General features: G+C 41.6%; 1 protein-coding gene across 1 annotated transcript in view; it reads left to right on the forward strand.

Annotated features, from left to right (window-relative positions):
* uck1 (uridine-cytidine kinase 1) overlaps positions 1 to 20 on the forward strand; it is a 71243-nt gene extending 71223 nt beyond the window's left edge. The window contains exon 8 of the mRNA XM_051072955.1: positions 11 to 20. The gene's annotated coding sequence lies outside the window, so the exon portion shown is untranslated. The remainder of the gene's footprint in view (positions 1 to 10) is intronic.
* Positions 21 to 22366: the final 22346 nt, after the last annotated feature.

Raw genomic sequence — 22366 nt, forward strand, 5'->3', positions numbered from 1 at the left:
TGTATTGTCCTGCCCAGACTCATTAAGTAACTCCAACAGGTTTTCTGGTATGGTATGGTTTGTACCATGAGGGCATACTTTTAATGAAAGTCATTATCTGTTATTGAAATAATATGACCCCCTTTTTTAAAGGTGACTCCAGTGGCTATCTGGCCCATTACTTGCAGCCTACCCAGCTCAAAGTGGCGGTCCGACCTTTTCATTGCCATTCAACACATAGACTAAAGCCAGTCCAGCCTCGTAGCCTGCGAGATGTCTCACTGTTAACCATCTTGTTCCTATAAGCTGTAGTGCAGAGGCAGGTCCCCATGAGGTTGAGCAGCTACACCCACATGCTTCTCGCCTCTCTGTCGGGTGCCATGCCCTACTACCAGGCTGTGATCTCACCTGTCAGAGCGAATTTAGCGGCAGGTGAGCTCAGCCGGTGGCTACCTGCAGACTACAGCCTTGTTTTATGCTCCAGTTGGCTGTCTCCTGCTGAACATGATGCTGGAGAAAAATGGACAATGACCCCCTCCCTTCAAACCCCCCTTCAATCCAAGTCAATGTGGGAGAACGCTTCCACTTGAGAGGGGTCGGGGGGAGGTTCAAGAGAAAGCGATGGAGAGAAGGGGGCACATTGACACTTTAGCTAGAGTTTCCTGGAAGTGTGTTTATAAACTGGCAGAACAGCGGGTGGCAAGTTGTAATTTGACAGTGATGTAATTGTCCCTGCTGGTAATGTGTCTGACATAGAGCATGTGAAATCTCTCAAAATGAATTCACTATCAACACTTTCAGAATAGGAGGCTATTGAGGGGGAGAGGAGGGAGGAGCTGTTGAAGCTTCTGTGGCCTTGAACGGTCCATCAGCCAAGCCTTTCACTTTCATCCCTCCTGAAGTAAACTGGGCCCTGCCCTCGACACAAAAAATAGCTTTGTCATTGATCAGAATGCATCCTGGCAAACAGGCATAACCAAAATAGCGTGGCCATTGATCTTGAACGGAAGACTGATCAATCTTTATTAGTTCTGAGCAAAAGGCTTGAAACAACAACAGAAGCACCGGCATTATATCGAAGGAGGCTTCTGGAAAGCCTGCTCTCCAACGATCAAACACTCACATCGGATTCATACTGTACACACTCACAGCACAGACAGAAAGGGCCCGAGTAACCTCTTCACACACACACACACACACACACACACACACACATACACACACAAAGAGAGCCTGCAAGAGTGTAGTCAGACAAGTAGACAGAAGCGTGCAGGGAAGTGTTACAGTCAGCAGGAACCGGCTGTGTTGAACAGCAGCACCTGGCTTAAAGGATAACACTTCCCCTGATCCCCTGTATCTACAGGGCCAGGCCAGCTGAATACACCATCTCATAACCACGGATAGGGGTTACCTACTGCAATAGCAGTCAGTATCATTTCTCTGGAAGTGGATGGCACAAAAAAAAAAACATCAATACTTTCCATGATATAAGCTACCTTCACCAAGGGACTGGGGACCCATCTGCATCTGATTACAAGCTGTAAATCTGACTGACCCTTTTTTTTTTACTGTCTACACATATAGCTCAGCGTGTTTATTGATCTTAGTGGACACTGTGATACCTTGTGCAAACGCCCGTAAAAAATGCCGGCACCACTTTTAGCTGCAAATGTGAGAAGTTTCTATAAGCACTCAGAAGAACTTGTTTCTCCTCTATGTGTTTGCACTTGAAACCCAAGGTAGATAATTACTGAGGGGAAAAAAATGCTGATATATTTGTCAAGTGACTGCTGAGATGCAAAGCACAGAGAAATTTCAAAAATCATGTCTCTCTCATTATACATACAGGGAAACAATTATCTAAAAAAGCGGAAAACAGAAAACAAAGCAGTCTGGGAGAATGCATGACACCCTGAGGGCTAAGAGAAGAGCTGGGGAAGTGACAAAGAGGCGGAGAGAGACATGAAGAGGGAGGAGGGTGCTGCATTTAGTCTGCTTCCTATCTAATGTATGGGAAGTTTTTTAGAGGCAGAAATAAGAGAGCGAAAGGTAGAGAAAGAGGAAAGGGGAGATGGAGAGAGAAAGCGAGAGGGGGAGTTAAGGGGGTAAACAGAAATGTCTTTGATCCTGGGAGACAGATGTTGAAGAGAAGCTGTCTTTTCTGTGTAAAGGCCCACCTGAGCTGGCAGGTAGCCGTGCCCAGATGGCTCTTTGTTCCAAACCCGGCACTAATGAGCAGATAGAGAGACGGAAAAGGAGGGGCGGGACTCTGGCAGGGGCAACGAGGAGGGGCGAGGTATTTGAGGGTGGCATGATGGGATGTTTTTCATCTGGCACAGATACAGGAGTGTTAGTACTGATATACTCATTACATCTCATTTACAAGCCTTCAGTGTCCTGTCTGGACAGCAGGAACCAAACACCTGTGACTTGGAGATGATGTCATGGATAGCCAATCGCACGGATGTGCAGCAGTATGCTGCAGTTTTGCATATTAATCCCATGCATCAATAGATCAATGGTGATGCATGCTTTTATATGCATATAAACCACAGTGGTCCACGATACATCAATCACCCTGCAGAATAATCAAATACCATGATCCTCCCCTGGGTCAGTAAAACTGTGGATGTGGGGCAAGACGATGACACTGCAGGTGTTATCTGCTTACATCCACTTTGATGTGCATCTGCATGTTTGTGTGTGTGTGTGTGTGTGAGGAGGAGGGGCGAGTTAAATATTTGTGAAAATATGTAGGTAGAAAGTAGGAATGTGTGCAGTATAACCACAAATATGAGTTCACACATGGCCAATTAAAATCCTCTTGAATTCAGGTTCTTCAGTGACCTTCAGCTAATTCTATACAGTCATTGATAATAATTATCTAATTCAAATATTATGTAAAAGACATGATAGTCAGTATCTGAGGACCAAAGTCCACATTAACAAATATAAAAAAATAAACAAAAATAAACCTATTTTCTTGTGTTATGGTCTTCTCACTGGGGGTGGCATGGTGGTGCAGTGGTTAGCACTTACAGCAAGAAGGTTCTGGGCCTATTCTGTGTGGAGTTTGTATGTTCTCCCTGTGCCTGCATAGGTTCTCTCAGGTACTCCCACAGTCCAAAGACATGCAGTTTTAGGTTAATTGGTGACTACAAACTGTAAATTAAAACATTTACACTTTCCCATTTCTTTAAAACATCCATGACTTTGTGTTTAAAATAATTTAAGTTTTTTTGTACATCAGTCCAAGCAGATGGAGCTACCCACATAAAAGCCCTTTTTTTTTTTTTTTTTTTTACCAAGCTTCCTGCACCCTTCAAGAGCAGGGAGCCGTGAGAGCACAGGCTGTAGTTTGACATTAGTGGCGTAAGTAAATATGAGGACAGATGTAATGGAAGCTGATAAAGGATGGCCTTATAAATGAGGGAATACAAGCAGATTTATAGGCCTATATATAGGCTCAAAATGTAATCAGTCAACAGACTAAATGAGGATAAAACTGGGCTGACTTTTGTGAAAAAACAGGGACCTGTCATGCCCAGTTTGGTTTGCAGATGTCTAATCTGCTGTGTTGCGCTAATGTTAGCTCACTAATTAGTCACCGCAACATTAACAGCCGGAGATTTTACTCTGATTCTTAGGTTGTGTGTGTTATCTGTTAAGTAGATGTTGATGATATATTAACACTTTATCTGGTGTAATTCTGTATCTGAATCTTTTTGTGTCTCTAAGAGTTCAAAGAGGAAAGCTACAGCAGTGCCCACTATCTGATGGGACCAATTCCATATGAGCTCAAGACAGTATGTCAGAAGTTATGTCAGTACACTGCTGTGAAAAGGTACTATGGCCTACTACACTCACAACCTCCTCTGGGAGTTGTCTGGACATGCCTGGGGCAAATATGTTTGATAGGTCCTTTCAGTGTGTTGATGCTACTTCTGCCTTGTTCCTGACAGTAACGTCATGATTAACACGGTCCTTTGAGGATATATGTTGTTTTAGGTCTCTGAACAAGTGACAAATGCTGTATTTTCTTATGAGGTCAGACTCCTCTTTGCTTATCTCATCCACATCTCACATCGCGTCATGTGTCTTAAAGGTGGCAGTGTACTCCATTAGAACCACTTGTCATATGGTCAAACGGCTTTGGAAACCCTCTTCGCACACACCTTTCTAACGCTGGACTTGATCCTTGACCAACTATTTCTGTAGCTCTCTGAAACTGATAACCCAACACACACATTTCACTTAGCGACTGGCCATCTTTGTGTGGCCAATCTTTTTTGTTCATTACACAGCTGTTTCTGTCACTTGTCACATGAACAACCAAACGCAAAATTATGAATGCCTTCCAAGAAATATGATTATCTCATCTCGTCCCTCTTTATGATGGTCGCATTTTCTATATATAAAGCTATAAACACTTTTGTCATACAGTCCAGTTCGATTGAAGCAAAGTGCACCCTTCACACTCATTCAAAGTTAACCGGCATTTCCATCGTCCCCTGCTCAATGTTTTTTTTTTTTGCAAAAATGTTGAATGATGGACAATAAGTCAACACTGCACTAAAACTATAAATCCAGTTTAGCTTCTGAAAACTTCCTAAAAGTCTGCCAATATGCAAAACTGCAGCTGTGAACTATCCTGATAGAAGTACTTTTCTGACAACCCCTAGAGTTTCTTCACCTGCAGTCAGTGGTAGGTATAATATTCTTCCCTGCTGCTCACTAAAGGCTCTGCATGGTTAGAAAATTCTCCTGAGCTCACTGAATATTTTAAGCAGATTTTGCAAATTGACGTTGTGTTATCATGGTCATTAAAATGTGAAGACAGTTTTGGCCCTTGTAGTTTTATTTTAAATACAAGTGCACTGATACATGTCTTTCAACATCATCAAGAACTGTTGAGTCACACTGTATCATACCACGTTGCTTCATGACAATCTGACTCTAATCAAATTGACTTATTGGCTGCTTAAAATGTTTTTGAGGTGCATCAAGTTGTTGATAGTGTACAGAACGAGTCTCAGCAGAGAGACAGACAAAGAGTCAGACAGAGAGACTCCTAATCAATAGCTCCTTAATGGTCATCTTTATAGCTGGACAATTGTCCTAGCAGCCTGGCACTCTCTGCTCCCCTCTCTTGCACTTGGGATGTGGTGGTAGTCAGCCTGCCGCTCTGAAGGACGTCCGAAGAGTTTCAAAGGCGATAACAAATCAAACTGTTCCCTGAATCTAATATCAAACAGGCCTGGTGTCAGCATTTATTAGAGAAATCAGATTCTCCCCCTCCTCCATCCTTTCACCCCCCTCCCTTCTCACTCTCCCACTTGCAGTATTCCAACACACAGCGGCCCTTTGAAGTCGAAAGAATGCAGGATCGCAAATTACCCAGGAGACGTAGCTGATAGTCTTTGAAGCCCTCCTTTGATAGTGTTGTTTTCTGTGCTCCCCCTGCATCTCTCTCCCTCTCTCTTGCTTTTTCCTTCTTTCCACACACAATGAAGCTTGCAAACATTAATCTGCACAATGCTGAAATTACACACACATACTATAATACTTACACTCTGTCAGAGCAATAACCCTGACCTGCAGAAATGGACAGGAACCCTCCAAGCAACATTTTAAAGGAGAACTTGAGGGGAAACAGGCATCCTCACCCCCAAAACTTTGTTGTTTGGATTTATTTATTTCATTTTACAACAAAAGTGGTGGACCACTCCCCTTAGATTTTGTGCTTTTGTTTAAACAGAGAAGAGAAGGAGAGAAGCCTGTGGTTTTGATCCACCTGCCAGCATGAGGATCTCAGCACTGCTGTAACTAACACTCTGGGCCTATGGCATAGTTAGCTCCCTCTTTCCCCAAAGAATGACAGATGGAACGTCCATGGGCATGATGTAAATTTCCCTTAGCCATAGTCTATTCACCACTTCCTTCAGCATCTTCTGCGCAGATGTAAGTTGTCACTGAGCATTTCTGTTTACTCTGGTCTCTTCTCAGTACATCTTAGGGGAATAAATGTAAAGGCACTCGGAAGTTATTTCTCTGCATCAAACAGCCTGACAACTAATGCATGGACGTATCTGCTTAGGAAAACTGACAACAAGCTCCCCCTTGTTAAATGGCTGTTATTTGGTTTAAGGCTGACAGAAAGAAAGCAATATTTTATTTTTTACCAAAGACAAGGAGGAAAACATTATGTAAAAGATGAAAACTGAGGGGGAAATGTGTTCATATAGCTAGAGATCCAGACGTTACAAAGATGCTATTTATGCATAACATATGTGCAGTATATCTGCTTATCTGCTCTTATGCTGAGTTTGTCCCTGTTATTTAAACATGTTATCTATATGACATGTGCTTCTCTGACTAAATAGAACTGTGTTTCTTACTTCAGGCAGCCTGCAAAGCAATCTTGACACTGATTTCACTGTAAGTTTCTGCAAAAGCTGTCTTCTGAAGTCAATTAAAGAATTAGACATTTTGGGTAATACACTTAATACACCTTTTTGTAAAGAGTTAAATGAAAACATTGTCACTTCTTTCATGTCTGTCCACATAAGTATGCAGCTGGGAGGCGATTAGCCAAGCCTGGCCCAAAGACAGGAAAAACTAGCCTGGTTCTCCCTAAGGTTCACAAATGTGCCGCACTAAACAAAAGCGCACTAATTAATGGGTTGTGTGTTTCTTTTTGACAATGTCAAAAAAGTAGAAATGTGAAAAACTGACTGATTTTACTTGCTGGAACTATTTCTTGGTGAACAGCATCCAGGTGCAGGCTACCCTTACTTAGTAATACGTTCCAGTAATGTGACTACTTTTTTTCTTGAGTAGTATTGGGGTTACAATTTGAAATGTAGTCATTATTAATCCCAGTAATACTCAAGTAACGTAACAATTGATGGTTTGTGTGCTGTTCTGCTGATTTTTAGTGGTGAGTTAGTTATAACATTTTGGTCTCTCTACATTCAGATGATGGTCTGGTTGCCTCAGTACTGGAGCTAAAGGTGGGGGGAGGCAGCTAGCCTCAACCAAAATATTCAAGTTTCATTTTAATTATCATTATGCAACACAAGACTGTATAATCAAATTACAGATGTACTTCTTTAAACTACTCACAAAAAATAAAGAAAATAGAAATAGAAATGAATGAATAAATAATCAAGTCATAAAAATATAACTATTTTCATGGTAGAGTGTGGAGGATGAATTCAGCAGTCTCTCAGGCTGAGAAAAGAAACTGCTCCAAAGTCTGGTGGTAGAGCAGCAGATAATGAGCGTGTGGAAAAGAGGGGAAATACAACTCCAGCTCCAACTCCAAAGTTGTCGTATTCAACCTATATCAGATGGTTTTGAGTTGGAGGATGTGTGACGCCTCCAGGTTCAGGACAGGACTTTTGGAGTTTTGCGGTCAGACACTGGGGATAAGCTAACTGCTGATAGTGACTAAATACCTCCGAACTGTAGGTTGGCCGCTTGTTTTCTATTTCTGCACGTATCAAATACAGAAAAAGTGGCATGAGGGTGTAGAAAGTAATTATAGTTGTTTAAAGGCGTCTTTGATAAAGCTGGTCTGAATAACCAAAGTAACTTGTCTTGTGTTACTTCTATTGACTAAGTGAAGTTTTTCAGTGATTAATATGTAATAAGTACCTGATTACCTTTTTCCAGTGACCTTCCCAACAACGATCTTCTCATCTGACATCATGTTACAGGCAGAACACCACTGTAAAAAAAACAAAGCAAATACACATCAACAGATGCCTTATCCACAGATGAAGGCACCAAGAGCAAAGCGATCGGCATATTTATAGTACAAATGAAACTGCCCACAGGTTGCTAGTTTCATGTGCAAAACAGGCCATTATGTCTTCTTATGTTATTGGCAGACCCCCTCCCCCATGGGAAACAGTGGGATTACATCTACTGTCTCTCAGTGATATGTTGTAATCCAGTCAATATTTCCAAGGACACTTTGACCATCTATGTTCTAATCTCTGGCTTTTCAGTGGGCACTTCACTGACTGGACTGTCATGACTCACTAACACACAACATTGACTCATTATGCAAATGTGCACCGGACGCTTTAAGGACACTTCAATACTTGATGTGAAGAACTTTTTTTTTGTAAAATGTCAAATTTCTTTCAAGTTTCCTTCCTTTTCATGTCACAAGATCTAAAAGTTTAGTAATAGTTCTGAGCACATATAAAACTGATACCGCACTCCTCCTGTTTTTTACTTTTAATCACCAGGGAATTCAGTGCATCATCTCCATAATCCAAGTGCAGATCATTTCCTAAGAGATGATGCAACCATTTTGAATTCAAGTGTAATGACAGTCCATTGTAGTTGGGTTTTAAAATTCTTTCATAAATCTTAAATGGCCTGTGCTTCATTAAAGACATGCTACTCAAGAGCTCCTTAGTGTGCTTTTGTGTTTGACAGGTTTGACAAACGTTACTTTGTCTTTGAGTGATGCTGAGGAACATGATTGCCTTCCTGTGAGCATGACACACACTTGAAGGGCAATATGTTGCACGGTGATGATGATGGTAACACACGGATAACACACAAATGTGCAAGTGCACCCACTCAGTGTGTCTCACACTGGTTTGAAAGCACATATGCACAGACCCTCCCTGATGTAGAGCAGTAGCTGCATCACTCTGGTGGTTTGGGAGCCTCACGTCCACTTAGATAATTAACAGTGATCAAGGGTCGTCCTGCCTGTCATAGTTGCCTCATGTTACTGCCTGTTCAAAAGGACTCAAACTCACTGGCCTGAGCTGAAAGGAAAGCTACACACACGCTCATATTCGCATCCAATAAGCCCTAGTGTAAATGTGAGTATAGGTTTTTGAGGTGGGGGCTGGAATCTGACTTATTTAATATGAACAAGGGAAGATCAAGAGCCTTCCACCCACATCCACAGAAGGCTTTGAAAGGGACCCAAAATATAAAACACTCTCGAACTGTGCCATTCACTATGGCATTGCTTACTAAAACCCTGATTGAGATTATGAGTTTTCTAGATTTAGATTTTGTCCTCAGTCCATTTGTCCTCTCTGCTAGTGTTTGGTTATGTAAAAAAAAAAAAAAAAAAAAAAAAAAATTACATTACTATATACAGTATATATAACATACAGACATGCATGTGCAGTCATTGTTCATGTATAAGTACACACACGCATAGACTCACATTAACACATTCAAATATTCATTCTCATGAACACACATGCACAGAATCCTAACCACATATTAAAAACCTACTGTACCAAGACCGTCACCAGCTGGTTATTACAGAGGGGGTGCTCTCTTCCACAGTGGAAGTGCAACCCGTCAACACCACAGTGGCTTTTAGCACTTCTCTGCTAACTCTCAAAGGAGAGGAGAATGAACTGGAAAAAGAAAGTGAGGAAGGAAAGAAACATGTTCAAGTGTACGTGACTGCATCTTCCAGCCCTGCTGCCTATTAGACCAGTTTTTATGAAAATGACTTATTGGTGGCACTGGGTTGGAGCTACGGTGTTGGGAATTGAGATGAGCCGCTGGTTCTGGTTGCACTTAGTGTAATTTAACAAAGAAACAACCCTCCCAATTAATGTAATGATCATATTGGTTTAGGTTACAACCACCAGTAGAAATCATCTCAACTTTGTGTCTGAGAAATCGTGTTTTGTCTGTCATTGTCAGCATGGCTGTTGGGTCTAAACACTACAGTAGCTTCACCACGGTTGCCATTGAGAGGAAGCCAGCCAGAGGTGCAGAATCAAAAAGTCAGTCTATTAAGCTGCATGATTATGTTTTCAGTTTTCTCCACAGCACAGTCTTTATCATTCCTCCTCTACACTTTCCAGAACTTTAAGCTCTGCAGTTGGATGTTTCTTGCACCTTAGGAGTCGTAGTCAACATTTACCTCAGAGTTATTACATACGCAGGCTTGTACCATTCACTTTATAATCAAAGAACCAGATATCTTCCTATGCAATTTAACCAGGAGAATTTCATGCTGATCCAAACTGTAGAAGTTCTCCAACTGTGAGTCACATAACATTTTCCTTGCAAAAAATGAATGGGACAGTCAGCTGCCCTTACAGTTTTCCAAAGCTGACTGCCAGGCGGATCCTCTGTCTATACGTGGCAAGTATTATTAGTTTAACTGCTATAATTAGTGTGCTGTACTTTTGAGTCATCAAAAGTGTCAGCAGGGGGCATATGATACTGCAATTGACTTTCAAATCCTAGAAATCTACACCTGGCCTTTTTTATGTATTTACCACAAATATCATATAGTCCTCAGCCCCAGCAACAACAAAAGTTGCTGATTAGATGAATTAACTTTGCAAATACTGCACACAGTCAGGACTGGTTCATGAGGCCCCAGGCCACATTCATCATGGCTGAACACTATGTGCTTGAAACCACTGAGCCACTGAGACGCCCTGTGTTTTTGCAGGTTTTAATGAAGCCTTTTTTTTTTGTATGCATGTATTATAGAAGTGGGGTATTTTGTATGGAGAGGTTGTAATGCCACATGTATGCTGGGACAGTCGATAGTATCAGCAGACTCCTCTCTGCTGCACCAAAGGATAATTTAAGCCACACATGCGCCTGGTGGCATGTTGTGTGTCGTTTACCCTGTACGCAGCAGGAGAAAAGTCAATGAGTCTATGATATTGGTTCAAAAAGAAAAAGAAAAAAACAAATAATTAGTTGTAAAATTATGTTGTACACATGCTGACTATTTTATAGCTGAAATAATTAGCTAATAAATGAATTAGTCGATTTGCTATTGACAGAAACAGCAACTATTCTGATAATTGATGAAAGCAAAAAAAGACAGATATTTGAATGTAACCTTGGGTTTTATAAAATTGGGACGTTAAAGAATTTTATAAACAAAACAATTAATTGAGTCATTAAGAAAATAAGGATCAGATTAATAGCTAATGAAAATAATCTGTAGTTGTAGTCAAACTTTCTTTATCTGGGACTCTCTCAATGACAAGATTTTGATCTCAAGAGACATGTAAAGGGTCAAATTAAAATCATAACGGGAAAATCTATAGATTGGTTAATAGTAATATTATAATCATTCATACAGACTGACATGATATTCATTAATTCAGCCACTCATCCCTGTTGTCAGTCATCCACTGCTGTAAAGGAAACAAAAGTATTCTCTGCTGGCTGGACTAGAAACGCTCTCTCCCCTCCACAAAGCAAGTTTCAAACAATGCCATAAGCACTGCTGTGTGTCCCTCAAGGCTTCAGCAGTGCAGTAATGCATATTGTAAGCTCATAGAGAACAGCACAGAAGACACAGGGGTGCAGCGTCTTTTCATCTCCACATTATCGGTGTGAGACTGCTAATGAGAGCTGTTGTATGTGAGTGTAACCCCATCAGTTTCATCCTATTGAGCCTAGCGAACATGCAGCCAGTTCTCTGCTACTATGGGACTAGTAAAAGATGTGTGTGTCTGTGAGTGAGTGTGTAATTAGGGTTGAAGAAGAGGGATGGAGGGGTTAAACTGGAGACTACGGAGAACCGCGGCATCTGGGAGAACAGATGAGAGAAGGCTTCTCTCGCTGCACAGCGATGCGCAGAGACAGAGGCTGGATTCTTTTTCTTCACCCCTTTCTTTCGCATTTCATCACCCTTTTAGTGTTGTGGGCCGGGGGAGGGAGGGGAGGACCCCTCTGTTGGGACGAAAGGAATCTAATCTTAAGGTTGAGGGGGTGGAATTAATATACATTAGAAATGGGAGAATAGAGGAGGAAAACAAAGAAAGTTAATTGTCTCATGACCTTGTTTGCCTTTATTCACTTATGTGGAGAAAGTGTTTAAAGACAGACTCTGGGTGCTTGCTTGGTCCAAACCACAGACCCACCTCTGTGTTACTGTGTGTGTGTGTGTTGTCTGACAAAGCCCTTCATAATACATTGCTATTCCAAGAAGTAAATTATATCAAACTTTGTTTTAATCTGACCACTTGTAAGAAAGCCCCAAGCTACTGAAAGCCAGAAGGTTGCTTGGTTGGTTGAGAGCTACTTAGTCTTCAGGCCTCAGGCTAAATCAGAGAGTTTTAATGATTAGATATTTTATTAGCTTACCAGATACACACAAGTACTTACTCTATGCGACGCCACTGTTATTACAATCTGTCTCATCACTGTTTGATATGTTACTCGTTGTTTTATTTTCTCTCAGGACTGGGTCACATTTCAGTTCCTAAATTGTATGCTGAGCTGTGAAAGACTGGTTGTACCTCTGTGGTTTGCACACTCAATTTGAACTGCAGAGCATCCTGAAAATATTTCCAAGTAAAGTTTTCTTGTATTAATGTTTCTGTTTATCTGTAGTTTCCCAGCACCACTGAAAGAGAGAGGCTTCCTTTGGTGAATTTCTTAACTTTTGAATAAATATTCAGTCAATGAGAGATTTTATTGAATAGAATTGGACAGTGAGACAGTATCCTGTTGTTGTCAAGAAGATAAAAAGAGCAAATAACATTTAGTTATTATTTTTCAGTTCAGTGTGGAAAATAAGCCTCCTCTTGCAATATTGCAATCTAAAACCTTATCCATATTAGATATGTTGCCATTTAGAAACAAATTCAGGAAAAAAATAACTTATTAAAGTCTGGGTTCTTTTAAAGCTACAAACTTGATTATCATATGCTACAAAACTCAGCAGATTATAGGAATGTATTCTGCATCTAAAGGGGGATTCACAAAACAATCTAGCAAAAAAAAGTGATGTTAAATATCGCTTTCCTAGTAAAACCTTTAATGCTTTATAACCAAACGCTGCCAGCTAGGAGTAATTCAGTCATTTAACACATTTTACACATCAAGGCGGCTAGAAGCTTAATGTCAATGACTGGTCAGTAAAACTGTAAAAGTGTAGTGTAGTCCATTTATAGTACATTAGTGACAGTATGGGGAGAAATACTCAGCATGTGAAAAGAGTTGTACAAAGTTTTCTTTGGCTCTGGAGAAGTTTTGTTTAGTCTGAGAGAAGAACTCTGATGACATCATCGGGGCTAAATGACCCCGCTGATGTCATCGGGGTTATTTGGGCTTGAGACTGCAAATTTGTTGACACAGCGTAGGAAAGGCCTAATGAAACGATGCCTTTGTGGAGCATTATGGGAAATGTAGACTTAATTGTTTTTGGAGCTTGACCCATAGGCCCAATCACTATAGTCCTATATTTACCCAGCACTATTGTACAAGTGTATCTGAATTCTGAGTGTAATATTTATGGTCTATATTGTAATTTAAAAGATTCCCACAACAGAACAACAAAATAGTGTTTATGGTGTGTATTCTACTTTCTGCTAATCCTGCTATCTGATGCTACACACTTTCAAGATGCAAACATTTCCAGTTGTGTGACTACAGCTATCAGTGATGGCACAAACTGTCCAAAATCTCAGCTGTTGTATATTGAATGAGTGAATGAGGGAGTGATTGCAGACACAGACACAAAGTCAGGATATCTCAACCTCTGCTGCATCAGTTTTGACCATTCTGTCCTAAATCTGTCTCTTACAAGAGTCCAAACTTTATGGAAATGGAATATTAAATTGCTGAAGTACCCCTTTGTACTGTATGATTACAAGTATGTCAGAAAGCAATGTGAACTATGTTGTAGTTCCTGTCTCAGAAAAATGATCCAGATGACACCAGGAATCCCATGGACAAATCAAAGGTATATCGTACAGAATCAGTTATTAGATGTCATTTGTTAACACAACTTTGAGGAGTGTTTCTCAGACTTTCCTCTTTTCTCAAAATCTGTTGCATAACCTGATGATAAAGTAATGCTCCAAGTGATCATTAATGTATCCAGTGGGTATATAGGCCTCCCCTATTTCACCATTTCATTTTCTGCTTCCTAAAATAGTCAATTATGAATGCTGCATTTGCTTTAGCAGACAAAATAACTTTAAATTGATTATTTAGAAGCTTTCCAGAGTTGTGCTACAGTGCAGCGTGCATTCTCATTCCCTGTATTACCTTGCTTTAGTTTGTAGGTGACTTGTTACTTTAATACAGGCTTTCAAACTGAGACAAAGTGTCTGACATCAATTTAAAGGGCTAAGTCTCTTAGTATTGGCAACAGACTGCTCATGCAGTCACAATGGGGTTTGCATGCTAAAATGTAAAAATCTTCCACCAAAGAGAAACATCACTTTAAGTTAAGATATGACACAGCCTATTAAAACTCTGCGCAGTTCAGTTTGACAAGTTGAAGAAAGATATCTATATACAGTACAACATCCCCTCTCACAAGACTGCTGGACTGTGCATCCTGTTCTGAGCAGAGCAGGGGAATTGCAAACCAGAGACGATATCAAACCCGCTGAAGAAGATGCAGAAACAGTCATTCATATTTCATAAGCGGAGCCCTCTGCATATCCCCCCTCCCCCTCTACTTCCCTCCCTCCTACCTTTAACGTTTGCTTATTAAATTCGCAGCTGTCAAAGCGTACCTCAAAGCCTTAGCGTGCACACACATGCATACACACAAACGCACGCAATTATTCTCGAAATCCTGGGTGTGCAGTAACACGCTCACACAAGGTGCGAGAAACACACAGACACAGTCCCTCTGTTTCCATTCTCTCCCTGAGACAGGTACCCTGACTTTAAACTCATTACTTTAGACAAGGTTTTTAATGGAGGGTAGATCCAGGCACACCAAGGCACAGAAATGAATGGGATGGAGACAGAGAGAGAGAGAGAGAGAAAACGGGAGAAAGGTGAGAGTAAACTTTTATTCTTAATTCACACTGCACCCTCGCTTCACTTGACCATAGACCTGATTCTTGTGAGCAAGAGTAGAAATGGACCACTGAGATTTACCACTTAACTTCAACAAGCCGGCAGAGGGTCAGCCTGAAGGCCGCAGACGAAGACGCAGTCCAACTCAGACACATTATCTCCAATTTTGTTTTCTACTCTGCATCCATGTAAATCAAACTTGGGCTGACCAAAGTGCTGCTTCTGTAACGCAGCAGACATTTGCCACCGGAGAGTCATTGAGCAAGACCGACCCCTGGGGTGTCATAACGACAATATTGCATCAGCAAAGCCCTAAATGACAGTGAGCTCACAGACACAGTGGTGGAAGTGGCGGAGATGCGCTGATCAATGAGCAATCGATACGACCCTGCCAGGTAATCACAAACCGTGGTGATTAACAGCGACCAATCAATTGCCATTAACCCCTGCATGTACCAGTTAAGCAGACAATCAGTGTCAATGTGCGTGGTAAATGCCAGAAATTATTGGAGGCTGTTTAACATCCCTCTGTCTCTGTAAATGTCAATGAGCTGAAAGCTTAGATCTGTGATTCACTGTGTTTAACCCATCTCCCATGTCTGGCCTGACTAATGGTGCATGATGACTGTCAACATGCTAAACAAAACTTCACAGCATCAAGTGAAACTCTCTCTCTCTCTCTGTCAAAAAAAAGAAAAAAGCCTGGATTTTATGTTCCAGAGGTCTGTCTTTGTTGAGCATGCATAGTTGTGCCCGCCACGTGAAGAATATTGAGAAAGAAGTGCATTTGAATGAAGACATAAAGAAACAGAAACAGAGATATCTTCTCTTCCACTGTTTCTTCCTTCACACCTTCACACTCCTATACAGACATGTGAGTACATGCCCACATGCAGATACACACAGTTGCTCGATCACTCTCACACTCGTGGGTGTGACACAGCCACATGCTACATGCTAAGCCCCCCCCCCCATATGTTTTTGCATGTAATCCAGCAGAATCAAGGCACCAAAGACGAAAAATTGAGATCTTCACCACAGATAAGAGACATTTGGTTATCTCTGAACCACTTCCTGCAGATCACAGTCATCAACAGCTTTCGTCTATTTCGGTGGCAAAAACCAAAATTCACCCTGACAGCTGTTGTTAACAGGCAAAGTGATGAATGAGTGCGTTTAGATGCAGGCAATCTGCAAAAAAAGCTGACTTTCATTGCAACTAATGAGGAATGAAAACACTTAATAGAGATGGTTGCTGGGTGTACTGCTGACTGTGTACCAGAAGAGGGAGCTGCTAGTGGGGAAGCTGGGGCCCAAGCAGCATCCAGACTCTCTAAAATAGGTCAGAGAAGTCTTTCTCTCCCTCACACCTGGCTGTGCTGTGTGCTCGCTTCCTCTTCACTTACTTTAAAATCCAGTAACACAATAACACCCTTCGCTTTCTCTTTCCCCTCTTTATCCTCTTTGCCCCCCCCCCCCCGGAAAAAAACCACACAATCACATTTACTTTCCTGAGCACTTTGGACTTGCTCCCTTCCCCTCCACTCCCCTCTTTCTCTCACTCACACTCCATTTTCCCCTTCCTCCACCTTCTTCTCTTCTGCTGGCCCCTCCCGCCCTTTATTGCACGGCTCAGCACAACTCCCAAACTTCAGCCATCACAGAACTCTGACAAATATTCTACACGACGAAGCACTCTAACTCGCTGCTTACTTTGCTGCTACGCTAACCTTGAGCTTGTGAAGGATGCTTAAGGCAGGATGGATGCGTGCGTGTGTGTGTGTCTCCCTCTCTCTCTTGGTCTCTGTGCGTGCACGTGCGCGTATATGTGTGTGTTTCATCAAATGCAGATCAATATCACTGCAAGGTCACTTTAAAATTCAATTAATAAGAAAGTGAACATCCCAGGAGCTGTCGCCACCCCTGGGGGCCAAAACTCAACATGACCCAATCCCAGGGCACACACAAGTGAAGAAATAGAATAGAGGAGATATGGAATAAATTCATATCTGTATTATTAAGCACAAAGCCTTGTTTGGAGATGGGTTTGTCTGGAAAGAATGTCTCACCAACTCCATGTTTTATTAACGGTCGTGGAGCAAGCCAGCAAAAGCATATTGTGTCTTGCGCCACCATCTGTGTGTATTTTTCCTTGCATGTGTTTGTGTGCGAACAAATGTGCGTCTATGCGCACAACTGCCTACTTCTGTCGTGCACAGCACACTTAGCCCCATTAAGGTCAGGTGAGCGCCAGCAATCCGGCCGACTCAGATCATGATAATCAATTTTGAGTGTGAAGTTTTGCTGTGTTGAATAACCAGTAATGTGCCACTTCCTGTATCCACACAAAGGCTGCATTAAAATATGCATGTTGAGCCACCACTCAGTCTTAATATTTAAACCAGCCTGGAGGTGAGGCCCACTCTAACACAGCCTGACAGACCGTGTGTACAAAACACTGGCTGCCTCCCATATAAACCCGCTTAGCGCACACGCACACACACATGTGCAGCAGAGCAGTGCTTAAGCAGCGACAAACAGACACAAGAAAATAAACACAAGCTGGTTTAGACAGAGCCATAGATAAATCCATAACATGGCATGTCCCATATGGAAGGAATGCTTTTATTAGCTAAGTCTGGGGCCAGAGGGGCTGCTGGGAGGTCCACGGGGCTGGACCTTAGGGATATGACTGGCACTAGTTTGTAGCGAGGCGTGGATGTGGAGTGGCGGAGGGAGGAGAGAGAGAGAGAGAGAGAGAGAGAGAGAATGTGACCCACAGAGACCCAGGTGATCCGAACGTTAATTACCGTCTGCTAATTACGAGAGGGATGCATCATTAAGCAGAGTGAGCCACCGGAGGGCTTGAGGACTCCCTGTCTCTCCTCTACTCCTCTACTCTTCTCCTTCTTTTATTCCTGACCCCGATCTTCTGTCCCAATTAGCACTGCCCTGCTACCCCTCCACCCCCAACACACACACACACACACACACACCTCCCTCCCTCCCCTGTGTGTTTCCATCAACACTGCCGAAGCTGCTGTCTAAACACAGGCAGCATTTGCGGGACACGCCATATAGGCTGCGGGCACCGCACCTCCTCAAACACACGCAGCCATTAGAGGAGACAGTGCTAAAGAGGCCGTGTAGACACCTCTGTCTTCTTGCACAGTGACTAATGTGGCGTCACAAGCTGTCATCCATGCCTCGCTGAGTCTTCCTTTCCATTCTCCCTCCCTCATTGTCTTGGATTCTCTCTCACATTTCTATCTGTAATATGATCTGTCTGTCTTTTCTCATTCTGACTCCCTCCCTCTACTATTCAAGTCTTCTTCTTTTTTTTTGTTACACAGCACTTGAGTGATAGCAAAGTGTGTGTGCTTGTGCTTCAAACAACTCCGAAAGTGCAGACACTTTCAAAGAAACAGCCTCGGTCTGTTTGAGGATGAGATGCAGTAAATGACAGGTTCGGCTGTTACGCAATTCTCCCCCAGCCCCTGGTCCCTCTCCTGTCCTCTGCCTCTCATCTTGCTTGAGATACGTGTTCCCTCTCGGACCCCCTGGGGTTTGAGGTAGGACAGGATCGGCTGCTGAGGGGTCAGTTCTGAGCCTTCTGCCAGCCAGACCATCTGGAACCCCACGACCACTAGGTCTGGGCCGTGGCTCCACCACCAGGAAGGCAGCGAGGAAATGTAGGTAGAGAGCGAAAGATGCAGATGAGAGAGAGAACTGGTGAAGAGGGAGGGGGGATAATGAAGACGAGGCAGAGAGGAAAGTGAGAGGGAAAGATGGTAATAGATGAGAAATGATGGAGATGAAGGGAAATAAGGGAGGAACGACTCTCTGTAACAAGGCTGAGAGTAGACTTTGTTGTAACATGAAGAAGATGGTCTTTGACTAAGCACTGACGACCAGCTTCACTGCAAATTATTTAGTGTGAATGTTTGTGAGTGTAATTCTATGTAGCTCACAATTTAGGTCTCCATTATTTAGTGCTAATCTTCATATTTCCGAGAACAACTGAGAGGAGCAGCCATATAATATACAACCTGAGGTGTTAGAGTGTAGATATAAAACATTTAACAATAACCTCAATATTAATCAACACAGAAACATAGGTATCTCTTGGATAATTTAACAATGTTGTAGGGTTGTTTTCGGCCAGCAAGTTAAATGTTTACTTTTGTTCCGACAATGTTTTTTTCTTCCTGTCAGCTTGACACTTAGGAGGGTGCTAAACCTTATCAGCCATTAGCACTGTACGAAGATGGAAAGTCAGAGTTCTACCAAAGTCAGAATACTTTGCTCTTGTAGTCAAGAGCAAAACACCCCACATTTGTTGATAAATTGATTCTAAATGAACCCAAAACCCAGAACTGAAGCAATTTAAATATCTGAAATTATTTAATGTTTGCCAGAACCATTAGTGAGGCAAGAGGCAGATTTTAGGCTTGATTCATTTCCACATTGTTCTTTGGGTTTCATAGCTGACATGTCTCCCAAATTTGTTAAAGCTGCTATAATCTAACATTTTTATATAAACAATGGATCACGTTACTTGCACATACTGGTGTGAAATCGGTCGCTCACAGTGACAAACATACTATTAGGCTATCATCTGACTCTGCGACACACTTCAGCTCCATGCAGCATTTGAGTGTCTTTCAGCATACTATTTTGGTTTCTTGCGGGGAACGTGTGGTGGTGATGGTCGCTTGCCAAGAGCTTCAGCCATTGTTGCAGTGGAGGCTGGAATGAGTTGATATTGGAAAGTAACAAGATAGGCTGGCTAGGCAGCGGTTAGCTGGCTAGCATGCTAACTTCAGAGGGAGAAAAGAAGTGATAGAACTACAATAGCAAAACTTACAAATTGCTCCTTTAAGTATGCAGTACCTTACTTAAAAATATCTTCTCAGTGTATATAGTGATAGTAATACTATGATAAAGTGAGGGAAATGCTCAAATTGGGAGTCACATGACACGGTGAAGGGAGAAAATGAGACTCTTATCCAAACCATTTTTGATTTACACTAATGTCAATTTCTGTTGGCTTCATTGTGTGTCTCCAGCGTGACTCCAAACATCCATAGTCACAGAGAATGTCCTAACTAGTGTATCCTTTTGTTGAGTTATTTTCGTGGCAACACATCGAGGCACTGGCTCCCTCACCAAGGTGGATGCATGTAACGTTAACAAGAAAGGCATGCGTATTATTTATCTGGAACTGACATGACAAAGAACATGTCCACTCTCCTCACCATGCAAAGAATCTTTGTGCTGTATATTAAAGTAGCATTTACAACATGTCATACTACTTGCAGTTTCAGACATCGAAAGCAGCAAGTAGTTAAATTCTAATGTAGTCAAACAATACAGATTTTTTCAAACAAAGACTTGACAGGTTGTTGTTTTGTCCATGTTCTGTTAAATCTTTTTGTTTATGCTTCATAAATAAATAAATAAATCATTAAATCATTTTGAGAATTGAGAAGCTTCCCAGAGAGACACTACAGCATTTTATGTTTGTGTGTGTGTCTGTGTGTAGAGGAGTGAGAGTGAAAGCTGCCAAAAGTAAGATGAACAAACTGGTCACCGCTATGAAATGCTAAAACAACTTACTGTTAAACAAACATTACGACAAAAAATATACAGTGTAAATGAATTGCTGAAAAATTACTCATGGACTTGTGCTGTGTCCATATGTCACATGGAGGAGGGAAAGACTGGAAAATAAGCAAAGAACAGTGACAGATGTGACCGGTGTCCCTGTCACAGCTGTGACTGAATCTGTTGGAAACGTAAAGAGCCTAATTCATAAAATGAAGTCTTTTATTTTGACACACTATAGGATAATAACACAATTTGCACCAAAACAGATATGACAAAAACTTGATCATGCTCCTACAAGTGAAAAAGAAATGTGTGGCAAACGTTTGGAGATGAGGCAAACTATGCTGGCCAAATCTTAGTAATGCACGTTTTTCTGTCTGTTCTGGCCACACTAAGCTCACCATTTATACACACAAAAAGATTAGAAATGTTTGAAACTCTAGTTTAGATAAATTCAAAACACAGCCGCACATTTTAATCTGGACAAAACAGAAAAAAAGAGAAAGAGAGCATTAGGAAGCATACCTGAAACCTGATGTAACCTACTGTTGTTTTGACTTGTAATGCCCCTATTAAGATTTAGCCGACTTAGTGTGGATGTGTTTTAGATTGTGTTGTACAAGCTTTTTAGACCCGTGTGAGGCCTTTTTGGGCTTTAAAGGAATATTTTGACATTTTGGAAAAAGTTTCTCTTTTGCTGAGAGTTAGTTGGGATTGATGTCACTCTCATGTCTTTATTGTCTACTGTCTGCTATTGTCAGCAGTAGTCTAAGCTTATCTTATGGGAATGGGGGTGGGGGGTGGCTAGCTTGTCCAAAGCTGTCAAAATCCAACTACCAGCACTTCTAAAGCTAACTAATTAACATATTATATATTGCTTGTGTAATCAGTATAAAAACCAAAATGTAAAAACTAGTATTAGTGCAGGGAATTCCCCACAGAGTTGATGAGGCATGGTGGAAAGCAGTGTGACTACTTCTCCTGCTGCAATTTATCTGTAGTTGGCTACACTGTTGGTTTGATTCTGGTTTCTGTTAGCTATTTGTGCTTTTCTTGCAGTTTTACAGTGATGAATCGTCAATAAATATTCCCCCAGAAAGTCACCCCTTGTGTTGGAGGACTTCATACTTTTAGCTCATTGTGAGGACAGTACAATACAAGTCTAAGTTATGGCAGACCTTAAGCTTGACAAAGAAGGGGCTGAAAAAAAAGAAACCCAAACTGTTCTTTATGTCTTTATATTCTAATGTTTATCATCATATACACATAAGGTATTTCAATGTTGCACATACTACACAACAAATTGTCCACACAGTGAGTTTCACTGTGTGAAAACTATGTGATAGTATGTAAGTAAGATATTTATTTTATTGATTTGTGTGGATGATGCCAAACTTTAAATGACGGGGCACTTTCAGTAGAGGACAGAACAAACTCAGAGTTGTTTGTCTATTGGAGAGTGAGTGAGGGGATTGGAGCAGCCGCAGGGTGCAAAAGTAGCTGACCTGTTTGCCTTTTAATGCCCATATTTTTACTTTGAAATGAATAAGCATCACATCACTATGCCATTTGCAAAACAGTTTTATACCTCAGTTTTAATCCACAAATTGCAGGCAGGATGATGCAGATTTATCCTTATATAAAACTATTTTTCTCATGATGTATAGGGCTATGTTGACAGATGCTATGCTAATGGTTGCTCTGTAACTCGCATGCCGATGCATAAATTAGACAACAGCTCATGTTGATCAGGCTGAATCTGGGCTACGCAGGAGCGAGGTGAGGAGCTGGTCTGCTCATGCTGCAGAGGCTCCCGCCAGTAGGTCAGTCAAGGATGGCTCGATAGCAGGCTTAATATTGCAACAGAGAACATGAATAAAATAAACCTGATACCAACGGTACCACTCCCTCCATCCATTACTTACAACAGCAGGATATCAGAGCAGTCTTCTGGCCTGAGAAACTAGACACCCCT

This window comes from Lates calcarifer, linkage group LG9, assembly GCF_001640805.2.
Source record: "Lates calcarifer isolate ASB-BC8 linkage group LG9, TLL_Latcal_v3, whole genome shotgun sequence".
Classification (NCBI taxonomy): domain Eukaryota; kingdom Metazoa; phylum Chordata; class Actinopteri; family Centropomidae; genus Lates; species Lates calcarifer.